This window comes from Gossypium hirsutum, chromosome A06 (assembly GCF_007990345.1).
Source record: "Gossypium hirsutum isolate 1008001.06 chromosome A06, Gossypium_hirsutum_v2.1, whole genome shotgun sequence".
In the NCBI taxonomy this organism is placed as follows: domain Eukaryota; kingdom Viridiplantae; phylum Streptophyta; class Magnoliopsida; order Malvales; family Malvaceae; genus Gossypium; species Gossypium hirsutum.
In genome coordinates this window covers 26815712-26832008 of record NC_053429.1, presented here as the reverse complement: position 1 = coordinate 26832008, position 16297 = coordinate 26815712, and the positions used below count along the sequence as shown (strand labels likewise).

Below are 16297 nucleotides of genomic sequence, written 5' to 3'. Positions count from 1 at the left end.
ATAGTAGAAAATGAGTTAGAGGAAGAATAAAATATTTAATTGAAGCTTAATGAATCTATTTTTATATGGAAGAAACAAAATAGGTAAAAGAGTTGTATTTTATGAGATATTTACGTTTTGGTGAAACAGGGTTAGAGCAATTTCTAGATTCCCTATTTTGACTTTAGAAATTCACCATAAATTGTGTATTAAGAATTAGGACTCAAACTTTATATGTATGGATTCCTTATTGAGTCTATTTTTAATTGAAACAAATGACATAGTTATTGGATTTCTGTACAGGAAGAAATTTGATTCGTAGTGCACAAGGGTCAGAGTAGCAGAACCCTGAAATAGGGGAGACTTTTTCTAATAAACTGTACTAATTGGCCTGACCAAAAATTCTAGAAAAAAATTAGTAAGTAGATATATGAGTAGTTTCAGGGAAAATTTACGGAATTGGATTTCGAGTTTCGTAACTCGAGATATGATTTTTTTTGCGACCGTGACGCATATGGATAGTTTACTACGAAAACTGTTTAAGTGCTAAGATAAGTTTTGTAATGTCTCCTGCTTGACTCCGGCAACGGTCTCGGGTAGGGGGGACGTTACACAAGTGAATCATATTCAATTAAATCCTAAACCCTATAATTAATATATATTTAGGGGCATAACTAGGGGGTTGAAAGGGTCTTAGCCCCCCTAAAATGAAAAATTTTCCATTTAGGCCTTTTGAATTTTTTTTTTAAATTTTAAAGGTAAAATTGCACTTTATCCCTCTAAAAATGGGAAAAAATGATTTAATTGTTTCAAAATTATAAAAATATATGGTACAAAAGTGATCAAATTGCATTTTTACTTACAATCTAATTTCAGCCCTTAAACCCTAAACTCTAAAGCCTAACCCCTAAACTTTAACACCTAAACCCTAAAATCTAAAGCCTAACCTCTAAATCCTAACCTATGAACTGTAAACCCTTAAACCATAAAACCTTAAACTTTAGAAACTAAATCCTTAAACCTTTAAACCCTAAATCATAAACCCTAAAACTCTAAACCCTGGTAATAAATTTCACAAACAATAAAAGAGGAAAAAAAAGTGAAATGGCAAAATGATGCATTTCACAAATGGAAGACTAATATATCAAAATATTAATTTTCCTTTTCAATTCAACATATATTTCATGTTTATTTTTAGGTTTATGAAAAATATTTTTTCGAAATTCATAATTTTCTCTCTTAAATTATGCTTAGCATTCTAATTAGTTGTTTTAAAACGTTTTATTTGAGTTATCAAATAATAAGTGTCTTATCAATCATATTCGTCTATCATTTTACTTGTTAGCTTGGGCATTAAAATTTGGCTCATATCTAGATTAGGGTATAACGTGAATCAAATTTTAATTAAGTTGAACAATAGTGGCACTTTTGGTCAAAACGTCACAAAAAGGTGAGCAATAGTCGCGTTTTTCAACCAAAACGCCGCAATGTGTATTACAAGTCCGCAAAACGACGCCGTTTTATCCTTGTTATTAGTGGCGTTTTGTCCAAAACGCCTCAATAGGCTATGCATTACCGACGTTTTAGACAAAAACGCCGCAAATATGTGTTAAGTGTTAGCAAAACAGCACCGTTTTATGCTTTGTTTTTAGTGGATCTTTGTTAAAAACGCAGCAAATATGTATGAGGAGTTCAAGAAACGACACCATTTGGCCTTGTTATTAGTGGCGTTTTGCCCAAAACGCCACAAATATGTGTTAAGTGTTTCCAAAACGGCGCCGTTTTATGCTTTGTATTTAGTGGCGCTTCTATAAAACGTCGTAAATATGGATTAAGATTTTGGAAAACGTTGCCGTTTTAGCCTTGTTATTAGTGTTGTTTTGTCCAAAATGCCGCAATAGACTATGCATTACCAGTGTTTTAGCCAAAAACACCGCAAATATGTATTAAGTGTGTGCAAAACTGCTACGTTTTATACTTCGTTTTTAGTGGCGCTCTATTAGAAATGCCGCAAATGAAATTCAGTTTTCTACGAAAACGGAGTCGTTTGTTTTCCATCCATTTTATCCCTAAAGTTATGCCTAAAAGAACTTATTTCTCCCCCAACAAAATTTCCCCAAATCCCTAACTTTTCCCCTAATCCCTAAATTTTTTCCCAAATCAAAGTCGAAAGACCTATCTGCTGCTGAAGACACCGAGCCAACCACCTGCTGCATCACCGTTAATTGTCTCCTCTGCTGTGTCACTGTCATCGTCGCTCTCTGCTTTCGCAACCAATCTGTAAATTTCACTACTAGATTTAAATTTTATTAGTAATATTTGAGGCTTTACCAGTGAATGGGATTTTGGTACTGGCTTATAGATTGCTTGTCTTCATTTTATTTATTTATTTTTACTAGGGCATTTGAAATTTTAGAAGAAGAAAGCAGTTGGGATTTGAAATTTTGGAATTTGGAATTATACGGCTTAAATGGCTACGACCCATATCAAATTTATTGAATATGTGTGTGTGTAGGTTTGTATTTACTGAATATAATACATGTGGCTGAAATTGTTCCCTTAGGTACAAGTTTACATCAACTACTTTTTCAATCATATGTGATAGGATTTTAGTTAGAGATGATGTTGAAGTAAATTGAAATAAGTACAAAATTTATGTATTTTTGGTACTTGTTTTCAAGCTAAAGATCAAGTATGAATCTTTCTTTGAATTCCTCCCATATGAGAAAAGTTTTCGTTTTGGGCAGAATATATAGATGATGGAGAAAAAGCTCACACAAGAGGAAAGAAAATGGTGCTTGGAGCTAGATTTCTGACCTTGTGATTGAATCTCCAATGGCTGAGATATAGGTAAGTTTAGCCGCTTTTTACTTTAATTTCTAAGTTTGATGCTTGGTTGGTCATACTACAATTTCTGAGTTTGATAAGCCTATTTAGGTCTAGTGGATAATATAGTTAATAATTGACATAAATCCTATATGTATCATGGTAGCAACTAGCAGTTAAAGAAACTATTAAGTTTGGTAGCTTCTTAGTTTGGAGATAATGGTGGTGGAGCCAATATAATAAGAAATGCATTCTTTAAAATAAGCCATTGATTAATAAAACAGAAAACTATTAGACACTTTAAAAAAGAAATTAGGGTGAAGGTGAATCATTATTTTTATAAGGTAACAGGAGGATTTCTTATTGTCACAGTTAAAACCAAAAATATTCTCGGACCATGCATAAATGAATCAATAAACACCCTCCTCCTAGGAATTGTGAGATTAAATAATAAATTCATACAACTTTTTCTTAGCAGACAGCCTGTTTTTGTTTCTTATTGTATTCAAAGGTTTGAATTTTCTAGTTCAAATAATGCTCTATGGCTTGATAATATATTAATATTCATTTTTCCATGATTTGTCTGTGTCATCAACCAAATTATTCGGTTGAATAATTGATAACTCATTCGATTCGATAGTGACTTAATTAATATTATCATTACTTAATTTTAAATATGTTTTTCAAATATTGAGGCTTTACCAGTGAATGGGATTTTGGTACTGGCTTATAGATTGCTTGTCTTCATTTTATTTATTTATTTTTACTAGGGCATTTGAAATTTTGGAAGAAGAAAGCGGTTGGGATTGAGTTTGCAAAGCATTTTAGATCCCACCTGGATACCATTGAAGGTCTAGCGGTGAGTTTTCCCTCCTTATTTCCCATATGCATATTGTGTTTAAAGTTTAAATCTTTTTTTCTTCTCAATTGCTCCATGCTTCAATTAATAATATTATGCGCGTAGGCTATAGCTTATTATAGTTATTTTACATTGACATTAAAATTGCTTATTGCTGATAGGCCTCTTTTTAATCCTTCATTTATTTAAGAGTTGTATATCATCGACAACTTCATAAGATTTTTAAATATTATTCTTTTGAAAACTGATATTTCTGTAAAATATAAAAGGTACAGTTAAAGACTGTTATCATCATTTCACTCATGAAATTGAATTTGCCATCCAGTTTGCTTAGCTTTAATCCACACTGTCTCAGAGGTAAGACAATTCTACTTCATTTCTTTCTCCAATTTTTGTTGCTAGTTTTCCTGTGCAGTTAGCAACTCAGCATCATTGGCTTTCTTTTTTATTAAATTTTATTAGCATGTTCTTCTGTAAAATTTATGCATGCCTTTTGCCTTTGACATGCACGCCTCGTGGTTTCTTTCCAGTTAAGTAAGAGAGAACATTATTGTATTAAGAAAGTAATCAACTATTTTTTAAAAAAATTCTCGAAATCCATGTGAGCTTGGAATCAGCAAAGGTGACTGATGAGGTGAAGCGAAACAAATTTTAATATGTTTCCTGGATCTTCCCCAAGCATCCTTATCAATGCAGACAATTCCCCAGATTAAAATGGAACCCAATTGGTATGAGTAAAAAATTACCCATCAAAACAGACAGAGCCAGGGAATCCTGAATTTTATACTTAGTATATAACTTAAATGGCTCATAAATGATGGAACATTTGTCATAATTTTCTATAATCTGAAATTATACTAGACTGCATCAAATAATATAAGGTTGAGGGCCTCTTTATCTTATTTTTTATTGCCCTTCTGTTAATGCCCCATCACGTTAACCATTTTTTGCTTCAATCTTCCAATTTCATACGCTTAACACTAATATATATAGAACAACTATTTTATTTATTTTATTTCAAGGTAAACAATAGTTTTAAGTATTAAATTAAATTGTATTTAAAGTTTTAAGTCCTCATGTTGATTCAAATAACAAGATCAACTTGGAAAATTTTTAAATATTATTCAAAAAATTAGACTTGACTTACTTGCAAAATATTTTTTGTAATTTATTTGATATATTAATTATTTTGTTAAGCTATTTCTTTTTTTATATTTTTATCATAATGGATTGATTTTAATAAAAAAATTGTTTCCTGAAAAATATTAAAATATAAAATGTTTAAACAATATCTTAGAGTTATTCGATTCACAAAAAATATTTTGTCTACTTTTATTTTATTTGTAAATTACCTAATTAAATTAAATTGTATTTAAAGTTTTAAGTCCTCATGTTGATTCAAATAACTTACATAACTCACATAACTCACATAACTTACATAACTTAATAACTTATATATATCATATCATAACTTAAATAACTCACATAACTTACATAGCTATATAACTTACATAACTCACATAACTTACATAATACATAAATAGATATCATATCATAACTTACATAACTTAATTATACTTATAAATAAACAACTTACCCGTGTAATTTATTGTCAAGTTCAGACTTCAAGAATTATGAAATTGATAGGAGTTGGATGAATTTGTCAAGGGTAACCAACGACTATCGAAATGGAGTACAAGATTTTCTAAATTTTGCATTTCAAAATGCAAGCCAATAGATTATGATTCTTTGCTCGTGTAAGAAGTGCGGCAACATCAATTGGCATTTTCGTGAAGTTTTCTACGAACATCTAATTGTTGATGGCTTTATTCGAGGGTATAAAATATGGATTTTCCATGGAGAGTGTATACCTAGCAGAACTTCTTCAATGATTAATTCAGCTTATCCTTATAGTGCTTACCATCAGTCATGGTTTGCAATCGTTTCCACCTGACTTTGTTGCATTTGATGATTGTAATCTTGGTGGAAATGTTTTTACCGAAACGGAAAAAAGTGTACCTGATGAAGAGCCAAATGAAGAAGCGGAAAAGTTCTACACGTTACTTAATGAAATGGATGAAGAACTTTATGAGGGATCAAAATTTTCAAAAATGTTCTTCTACATTCGTCTTTTTCACTTAAAATGTTTGGAAGGGTGGACCGGAAACTCTTTGACAATGCTTTTAGAGTTTTTGAGAGATATGTTTCCGTTTGCAAAAATCCCTCGTTCATGCAAAGATATGAAGAAACTGATAAAAGATTTAGGCCTTGCGTACAATAAAATTCATAGTTGCCTAAATAACTGTATGTTGTATTGGGGTGATCAAAAGAACCAACAGTCTTGTCACGTTTGAGGTAAATCTCGTTGGATGAATAGAAATACAAAAGATGTGAATGAGGATGAATATGAGGCACAGTCAAGAAAGAAGCCAATAAAGATTTTGCAATATTTTCCACTAATACCAAGGCTTCAAAGGCTTTTCATGTCGTCAAAGACAGCCGATTCTATGATGTGGCATCATGATCAATGAACCGATGATGGATTATTAAGGCATCCTGCGGATTCTTTAGCTTGGAAATCATTTGACAGTAAATTTCCAAACTTTGCAAGCGATCCTAGGAGTGTGAGGCTTGGGTTAGCATCTGATGGATTTAATCCTTATAAAATCATGAGCACTTCGTACAATACTTGGCCTGTAGTGCTTGTTCCTTACAATTTTCCTCCATGGCTTTGCATCAAGCAATCTTCTTTTATCTTATCTATGATTATCCCTGGAGAGAAAGGTCTTAGAAATGATATTGATATTTAATTGCAGCCACTTATTAGAGAGTTAAAATATTTATGGGAGGGTGTTGAGACATATGATGTATTGATAAAGGAAAACTTTTATTTACGTGCAGCTTTGTTGTGGACTATTAATGATTTCTCGGCTTATGCCAATTTACCTGGTTAGAGTACCAAAGGACGTTATGCTTGTCCTTGTTGTGCTGCACAAACATGTTCGAAGTGGTTATATAATGGGAAGAAGTTCTCTTATATGGGGCATCATCAGTGGTTAGATGGAAATCATAAATTTAGACTTCAGAGGACTCTATTTGACGGTACTGAAGAGTTCAGAGGAGCTCCTGAGTAGAGCATTTAATCTGAAATCTTGTTTATGTTAAAAGATATCAATTTTAGTTATGGGAAGATGAATCAACCACCCAACATGCAAACAAAGAGAAGATCGAGGGATGAATCTGATAATGAATCTGATGAAGAGGATGATCTCAATAAGGCGGACTTGTGAAAAAAAAGAAGTATTTTTTTAGTTGCCTTATTGGGAGCACCACATTTTATGCCACAATCTTGATGTCATGCATATTGAGAAGAATGTTTGCGAGAACATCATTGGGGCAATTTTAAATGTCGATGGAAAATCGAAAGACAATCTACAGAGTCAACTTGATTTAGTTGAAATGGGAATTCGACATGATCTTCATCCCCAAGTACTTCTGAATGGGAAATATCAGTTGCCACATTCTATTTTTACAATGTCAAAGGAAGAGAAAGAAGTGTTTTTCATGGTGTTGAAGGATATAAAGGTCCTAGATGCATATGCATCAAATATATCTCGATGTGTGAGTCTTAAAGATCGAATACGATATTTCTTAAAATCACATGATTATCACATCTTGATGCAAGATTTACTGCTAGTTGCTTTACGGTGGTATATGTCAAAAAAGGTGATGTCCTGTATAATTGAACTATCCAATATAATGAAAGCTATTTGTGGCTAAGTTTTGAATGTTGAAGAACTTGAGAAAGTACAAGATTGAGCCACTTTGACTTTATGCAATTTGGAGAAGATCTTTCCGCCTTCTTTCTTCACTATTATGGTGCACTTGCTAATCCATCAAACAATATTTGGTGGACCAGTTTTCTATCGATGGATGTATCCTATAGAAAGGTGCTAATTTATTTGTAAATTATTCATTCATTCACCTCTATACCTTTAGTTGCAACTTTTGATAATGTTGTATATCGTGTTTAGGTTCTTATCCAAATTGAAGTCTTATTGTCGTAATAAGCGTTATCCAGAAGGATCAATTGCTGAAGGTTACTTGGCAGAGGAGTGTATGACTTTCTGTTCTAGATATGTAGAAGATGTTGAAACAAGGCTGAATAGACCAAGTAGAAATGTTAGGCTCACTGATCATAACTTGGCCGAAACTTATTTATTTCTAAGTTATGGAGAGCCAATCGGTAAAGTTGAAATTGCAGAATTAGATGATAGATCTTGGATACAAGCACATCAATATGTTCTTTTCCACCACGATTCAATTGAACCATTACGCAAGTAAGTTCTAGAATTTGATAAATATTCATCTTTTTGATTTGTTTATATTCTAACCAATTAAACCTCTTTTTAACATAGTGAGTACAAACAAATTTGAGATCTCGTTCACGCTTCCGAAGATTACAACATCGAGAGATTAATAAGTTATTCACATGATCTTTTCATGAATGGTTAAGCCAAACGGTATGCAACTAAAGTTAATAAGTTACACATAATCGTGATATTCTGTATCAAATAATAGTGTTTTCTCATAACATTTATAATTACTCAATTTACTTTCGATTCAATAGGTTTGGAGTGAGAAGGACGTCAATGACAAAGTTAAATGGCTTTCCCAAGGTCCGAATAGAGTAGTAAAAAGATATAGTGTCTTCCTCATTAATGGATTCAGATTTCATAAAAAATATCGCGAGAGATTGAGGAGAACTCAAAATTGTGGAATTGTTGTTAATTCTTCAATTACAAGTTATGCTAATGCTAGGGACAGTAATCTAGTTGAGGGAAATGTGGAGTATTACGGACTTCTTACTAACCTTATTGAGTTGGATTACTATGGCAAATGGAAAGTTGTCTTATTTCAATGCAATTGGGCTGATGTTAATACTACTCGCGGAATTAAAAAAGATCAATTTGGTTTTACAATGGTGAAATTATCTCGCTTGATTCACACTAGACAACAATTGATAGACGAGTCATATGTAGTTTCTTCTCAAGTGAAACAAGTTTTTTTTTCGAAAGATCCAACTGATGAGGGTTGGTACGTTGTACTCTAAAACACCCCTAGAGACTTGTTTGACATAGGCAATGGAAGTAGAGATGACATTGTCAAAAGATCAGAAACTTTGCCTTTTCCAGAACAAAACTTAAATGAAAATGTCTCAAGTAATAGTACACAATTTCAATGGGTTCGCAAGGATGTGGATGAAGATATTTACGAATTATGATGTAGTAAGATTTTACGATTTTTTAATTATATGTGATATTATAATTTAAATCTTAGTCTTGTTAAATATTTCAACTATTTTATATGTACTATTATTGTTGTAATTAGTTACTAAATTTCAACTATTTTATGTGTTTTGCAGAAAAAATGCCTAGAAGAAGATTACGAGATCTAAGTATTGTTCAGAATACTCCAAATTCGAAAGTAACAAATAGTGAACAACAGACTGCTATTGGATCTTCGAATGTTCTGGAAACACCTAAGGAGCCTGCAGAAATTCAAAGTAATGTTAAATTTAATTTACATGCGTGTTGACTTTTATTATTGATTTCTTTTTCAAATTCTTATATTATAATATACCATTTTTTAGCTGAAAGTGGTGGGTCGCGCAGAACTAGAGGACGTACGCTACTAAAAGATTTATACGAGTTAAATCCTGCCGAGCATGTCAAAGTATCTAGAAACAATCTTGGCAGCCTGTTTGTAACGCCCAGTACCCGAGACCGTTGCCGGAGTCGAACACGAGGTGTTAACGGACTTAATTCATTTACTTACACAGTTCATTTTAAAATTTCCAGACAAGCTGGCTAACTGAATCACAGTTACTTTAAAAATCATATCTCGAGTTCCAAAACTCGAAAACCGATTCTGTAAATTTTTCCTAGAACTAGACTCATATTTCCATGTACAAATTTTTTTCTAGAATTTTTGGTCGAGCCAATTAGTACAGTTTATTAGTTAAAGTCTCCCCTATTTTAGGGTTCGACTACTCTGACCTTCATGCATTACGACTTAGATATCTCCCTGTACAGAGCTTCAATACTTATGCCGTTTGTTTCTAATGAAACTAGACTAAAAAAGGAATCTATACATATAAATTATGACTTCTAATTGTCTCTGGTTAATTTATGGTAAATTTTCAAAATCAGAACAGGGGATCCAGAAAATGCTCTGGCCCTATTTCACGAAAACTTAAACATCTCATAAAATACGGCTCATATGGTTGTTTCGTTTCTTTCATATGAAAATAGACTCATCAAGATTCGATTACATAATTTATTCACTATTTAATTGCATTCCTACTATTTTTAGTGATTTTTCCAACTTACGTCACTGCTGCTGTCAGCATCTATTTTAAGGTCAATTTTACCTATTTCATAAATTTCCATGAATCAAATAGCAAATTGACATACATTATTATCAAGGGTAATCCCGATTATCCATGACGTACGTAGCACCAATAGGACCATGATTGGCCATTCCAATGGCTAGTCATTACCAAACATTTCCACACCACTTAATAACCATATCACAAGACCATAATGTTATACTTCGAAATATACGAGCCACTTTTGCATGGCTATACGAATACACATTACCAAAGGGTACTTAATTAACAACAAGGGTCAGCCCTATACATGCCATTTTCAAAATTGAACTAAAAGAGTACCAAAAAGTGGCTTAGATAGTGTGGATGACTTCGACTTTGACACTTCCGAGTCCGGTAGCTGACGAACAAAATCTATAAAACAGAGAATCAAAGTAACAGAGTAAGCATTTTAATGCTTAGTAAGTTCAAGTAATGAAATTATTTACGACTAAAGTATAGCGTTCATATGACTAAATGAATAGCTGCATATACGCATATTCCCAAAATCATACTTACTTCACACTTCAACCAGTATACTCATACACAGGGGATCAAACCGAACTAAAGGCCGGAAGTTGCTAATCAATAGAGCGAATACTATCTAAAAAAGGAATTAACTTTTCCGATGCATATACGAAACATACCTTATCGTTTGGATTTTATGAGCGTATTAATTGAAATTATTACAGCAAGATCGCTCAATTCCAAACCCAAGTACCTTCGGGATTTAGCCGGATATAGCAACTCGCACAAATGCCTTCGGGTCTTAGCCCGGATATAGTCAATAGCACAAAAGCCTTCGGGACTTAGCCCGGATATAGTCACTAGCACAAATGCCTTCGGGACTTAGCCCGGATATAGTCACTAGCACAAAAGCCTTCGAGACTTAGCCCGGATATCATTCGAATAATCATGCACATATATCAATAAATCATGACACATCCATATTTCATTTTCATTACTAAAGCTCAAACACAAGACACTTATCAAACCTTACCAATTTCGGCTCAATAGCCACATACAAAGAGCATGATTTTGATTGGCTTTATAACATGATCTCTATACACATTCGGCTACCCGTCACAAGTATAACTAATCACCTCAATATATAATTCAAGTAGAATCATTATATCACCGTTTATTTGTTATGCTTATATGTCATGACTTAATCAAATCATAAACTAAGTTCCATTACTCAAAGACTTACCTCGGATGTTGTCGAACGACTTCAACGGCTATTCGATTACTTTTTCCTTTCCCTTATCAGATCTAGATCCTCTTTGCTCTTGAGCTTAATTTAAAACAATTGAATTCATTTAATTTCAAATCAAATAGGCGATTTAATATAATACATGTATATTATAAGGTTGAGGTACATATGACTTAATGGTTAACTATCAAACACCATACGCATATATATATATTTTCTCTAGTCATGCACAACCCAACATCTTACTTAGGCATTAACAATTTTTATAGATATATGCATATCTATGTTAAGGCCGATTATATATTTAATACATTTTACAAATATGGTTATTTGTATTGACTAAATACCATTTTGTCTCAAGTTATACTTATAAGCACATCCATCCAAATACATTCGTACTTAAACATCATTGCATATACGTATACATACAAGAACCATTCTTAACATACTTACTACTCATTTACAAAACAAAATACTCGTATCACATTTATAAAACTACAAGCCGAATATACCTATACTTACCTCACTTAAACATCAACCCTCAATTTCTTTGACAAAGCACATTTCCGAAAATGATAAGGCAATATAACAGCCTTTAATCCAACTTATAATTCATACATATCACATTCCAAGCATTCACTCTATTCTATCACATAAAATACAAACATTACGCAATAACTTCCTAGTTCAAATTCGGCAATTACACCAATTCACTAGAGGATTTATTATTATTATTGTTCATTTATTCAAACTACTTACAAATACCTTAAACTATCTTAATTAACAACCATTTGTAACTTATTCATTAAACATGAAAACAACCATATATCTCTTCCATTTCCTACCATGGCCGAATGCTCAAGACACCACACCATTTCAAATTTGGTCATGGGTTAAGCAAAGAACTTAATGACTAACTCAAAAAAAATGCTAAAAATCCAAGAATCATCCTAGAACTTACCTTGATTTAGCTAACCACCATAGCTGAATTTCTCCAAGCTTTTTCTCTTCTAGTTACGGCAATGAGGAGCAAGTGTGACAGCCCAAAGTTGACCCTAGTCGGGAAGTGGTTTCGGGACCGCTAAACCGAGTCACCGAAATGTTTGAATGTGATACTTATTGTCTAGAATATGTAATTATGAATGTGTGAAAATTTCAAGCTTCAATTTGGTTGATTTCATGTGAATTTAGTCAATAGGACTTATGTGAGAAAATTCTAAAATGTGATAGGTCAATGTGTGAGGACCTATTAGTGCATGTGGACAAAGGGGGACTTGCATGTCAAATTCCCCCCTACTAGTAGTGGCCGGCCATGACAAGCATGGTAGACCAAGTTTGATGGCCAAGACATGTCATAGACATGTTTTGTTGGTGCATCATGGGTGGAAAAAAATAAAATAATAGGCATGGAAATTAAATAATGAAAAGGAGTATGATGAATACACAAAAAAAAAAGTGTGTAGTTGATTCTTTTCCCCCCCCCATTGCCGTGAGCTAAAGAAAAGAGAGGAGAAGATCTTTGTTCATCCTTTTCTCACCTTCATTTAGCCTAAATTAGAAAGAAAAACAAAGAAAAAAATTTTCTCATCCTTTGGTTCATCCTTGGCCAAAAATTTTAAGGTGAGGAAAGAAGAAGAAAGGTGAAGAGATTCGGCCATGCATGTAGCTAGGCTAAGGTATGTTTGATGATGTTCCATGAGATGCATGCATGTTTTAGTTAGCTTGAGTTCTACCTAGCCCATGGTCTAAATCTTGCTATGTGATGGAATTGGCACTTGACCATGGATGCATCATTCTTGGTTGGTGTTTGATGTTGTGGTGATGAGGCATGAGGATGAGTTAAGATTCGGCCTAGGTGGAGGTTGTGTTAATGCCATTGCATGCAAAATATGAAGCTTGTTAATGATGCATGTGATGATGGCTTGATGATTCTTGAACCTCCTTTTTAGCATTTTTGTGTGAGCACATATGTGCATTGGTTGCTCAATGGAGAAGAATCGGCTAGCAAGATGTGTGCTAAGGCCGAATGTAACTTTGCATGTTAATGAGCAATGCATGTGTTAAATTGATGAAAAGGGGGAGTATGCTTTACTAGTGTGTATATGTGTGTATTAAGTGTTGAAATCGACCCCAAAAATAGACATGCATATTCGGCCAAGGGGAAAGAAATTAGCTAATATGTTGTGTTGATGCATGATTTTTGCATGTATGAGACTTTAATGTCTAATGTATAAATATGGGCTAAGTGCCTTGTGCTCATCTTTTTGATACCTAAATGATGAAATCAATTTATTTGTTTAATTAAGCTCAAGAGCAAAGGGGAAATAAATCCGATAAAGGGAAGGAAAAAGTGGTTGAATAGCTAGCGGAATCGTTCGACAACACCCGAGGTAAGTTCTTGAGTAAGAGAGCTTAAATTACGATGTGATTAAATCATGCTCTATGTGTGGCTATTGAGCCGAATGTGCAAGGACGATATGTGCCTTGTGTTTGAGTTTCGCAAATGAAAATGAAATATGAATGTGCCATGAATTATTGTTAGATGTGCATGATTAATTGAATGCTGTCCGGGCTAAGTCCCGAAGGCTTTGTGCTAAGTGAATATATCCGGACTAAGATCCGAAGGCATTTGTGCGAGATACAAATTCCGGGTTAAGCCCCGAAGGCCTTTGTGCGAGATACTAAATCCGAGTTAAGTCCCGAAGGCATTCGTGCGAGTTATTAAATCCGGGTTATGTCCCGAAGGCATTGTGTGAGTTACTAAAACCGGGCTATGTCCCGAAGGCATTTGAACGAGGAGCTATATCCGGTTAAATCCCGAAGGTACGTGATTTGGTAATGAATGAGCTTGCTGTAAAATTCCAGCGAATACTCGAAAAACATCCCAATATGGGGATATGTTACGTATGTGTTGAATTTAATCGAGCCCTTACAAATAAATGTTCGCTCAGTTGATAAACGAGCTACCGGCCTTCGGCTAAGTTAGTCTATTGTGTATGTACATAAGGGTTGTTAATGTTGTGAAGCAAGTTTGATATCGGTAAATTGCGTATTATGAAATATTCCGTTTAGCTAAATGTGTGTTATTCTTTGTTTATGCTGGAATTCCTTGCTCAAAACTTACTAAGCATAAATTGCTTACTCGTTACACTGCTCCTCTGTTTTATAGATTTTTGGTTCTCCAGCTATCGGACTCGGGATCTTGAAGTCGAAGTCGCCCACACTATCAAAGGCTCTTTTGGGTACTATTTTGGTTGAATTTTGATATGGCATGTATAGGACTACCCATTGTTGTTTTTCGAGTACTTTATGAAATGTATAAGTGTACAGCCATGCGAAAATGGCTTGTAGAAGTGGAGTATGGCATTAGACCATTCGTGTTTATGAATGTATAGATGGTTTCATGATGTAACTATAGTTGGAATGGAAGTGTTGAGCAAATGATCAGCCATTGGAATGGCTAAGTATGATCATATGTGGGCATATGTATGACAAGGCCCTAGTTGGTCCATGAAACCCCGAAAATAGGTAAGGTTTACTTTGAAAACAGAGGCTGACAGCAGCAGTGGTGTGGATTGGAAAAATCACAAGAATTCGTAGGAGTGGAATTAAATAGTGAATAAATTATGTAATCGAACCTTGATGAATCTACTTTCATATGAAAGTAACAAAACAATCATATGAACAGTACAGTAAGAGATATTCGGGTTCTTGTGGAACAGGGCCAGAACAGTTTCTGGATTCCCTGTTCCGACTTTGGAAATTCACTATAAATTTACCAGAGATAATTAGGGGTCATACCATATATGTATGGATTCCTCTCTGAGTCTAGTTTCCACAGAAACAAACGGCATTAGTATTGAAGCTCTGTGCAGAGAGATATGCAAGTCGTAATGGGAAAAGGTCAGTGTAGTCGACCCCTGTAACATGGGATACTTTGACTAATAAACTGTACTAATTGGCCCGACCAAAAATTCTAGAAAAAATACATAGGTGGGGACATGAGTCTAGTTTCAGGGAAAAATCACAAAACTGATTTTCGAGTTGTGAAACTCAAGATATGATTTTTGAAGCGACTAGTACTCAGACTGGGCAGTGTCTGGAAAATTTTTCAAAGTTTGTTAACATCTCGTGTCCGACTCCGGTGTCGGTCTCGGGTTCGGGGTGTTACATTAAATTGGTATCAGAGCCACGGTTTAGTCGATTCTAGGACTACCGTAATGTGTTGGGTCTAGCTATACATGCCATTTTATGTGATTACTTGATAGTGTGGTGATTTCTGACAATTGTAAATGTGTTTATAGTAATGGATCCCGATCGTGACCGAGAGGTAGCTGATGATCTTGAGAGTGTAGCGCCTGCTCCCGCACAAGGGACAGTGCCGGCAGACTCTCAACCTAATGCTAGTAATCCGAATGATGAAGCTAGACAAGCATTCTATAGCGTGATGAATGATTGGTTCAACCAATACATTCGAACTAATATGGCTGTTCCACAACCTCCATTCCCGACAAATACTACCCCCGCACCTACAATACCACCGGTAACGGACCAAGTAAGGTCAAATAAGCCCCCAGTTGACAGAATCCGAAAACATGGGGCTACTGAATTTAAGGCTATGGATAGCGATGATGCCGAGCAAGCTGAATTTTGGCTGGACAACACTATCCGGGTACTCGATGAGCTATCTTGTACACCCGATGAATGCCTAAAGTGTGCTATCTCCTTGCTACGTGATTCTGCCTACTATTGGTGGAGTACTCTGACTTCTGTTGTGCCCCGAGAGCAAGTAACTTGGGAGTTTTTCCAAACTGAGTTTCGGAAAAAGTATATCAGTCAGAGATTTGTTGATCAAAAACGAAAGGAATTTCTTGAGCTTAAGCAAGGCTCCATGTCGGTTACTGATTACGAGCGAAAATTTGTTAGACTTAGCAAATACGCTTGGGAATGTGTTTCGTCCGAAGCTATTATGTGTAAACGCTTCGAGGAT

At 34.4% G+C, this 16297-nt stretch overlaps 1 long non-coding RNA gene across 3 annotated transcripts; it reads left to right on the top strand.

Annotated features, from left to right (window-relative positions):
* The first annotated feature begins 1973 nt into the window (after positions 1-1973).
* On the top strand, positions 1974-9833 carry LOC107962847 (uncharacterized). 3 transcript variants are annotated; one of them, XR_001701794.2, is made up of 6 exons: positions 1974-2259; positions 2727-2829; positions 3576-3664; positions 3940-4021; positions 9090-9230; positions 9318-9825. It is a non-coding gene; the product is annotated as an uncharacterized lncRNA (long non-coding RNA). The 3 variants fall into 3 exon arrangements; XR_001701792.2 differs by having other exon boundaries at positions 1975-2259; positions 3934-4021; XR_001701793.2 differs by lacking the exon at positions 3940-4021 and having other exon boundaries at positions 1995-2259; positions 9318-9833.
* Positions 9834-16297: the final 6464 nt, after the last annotated feature.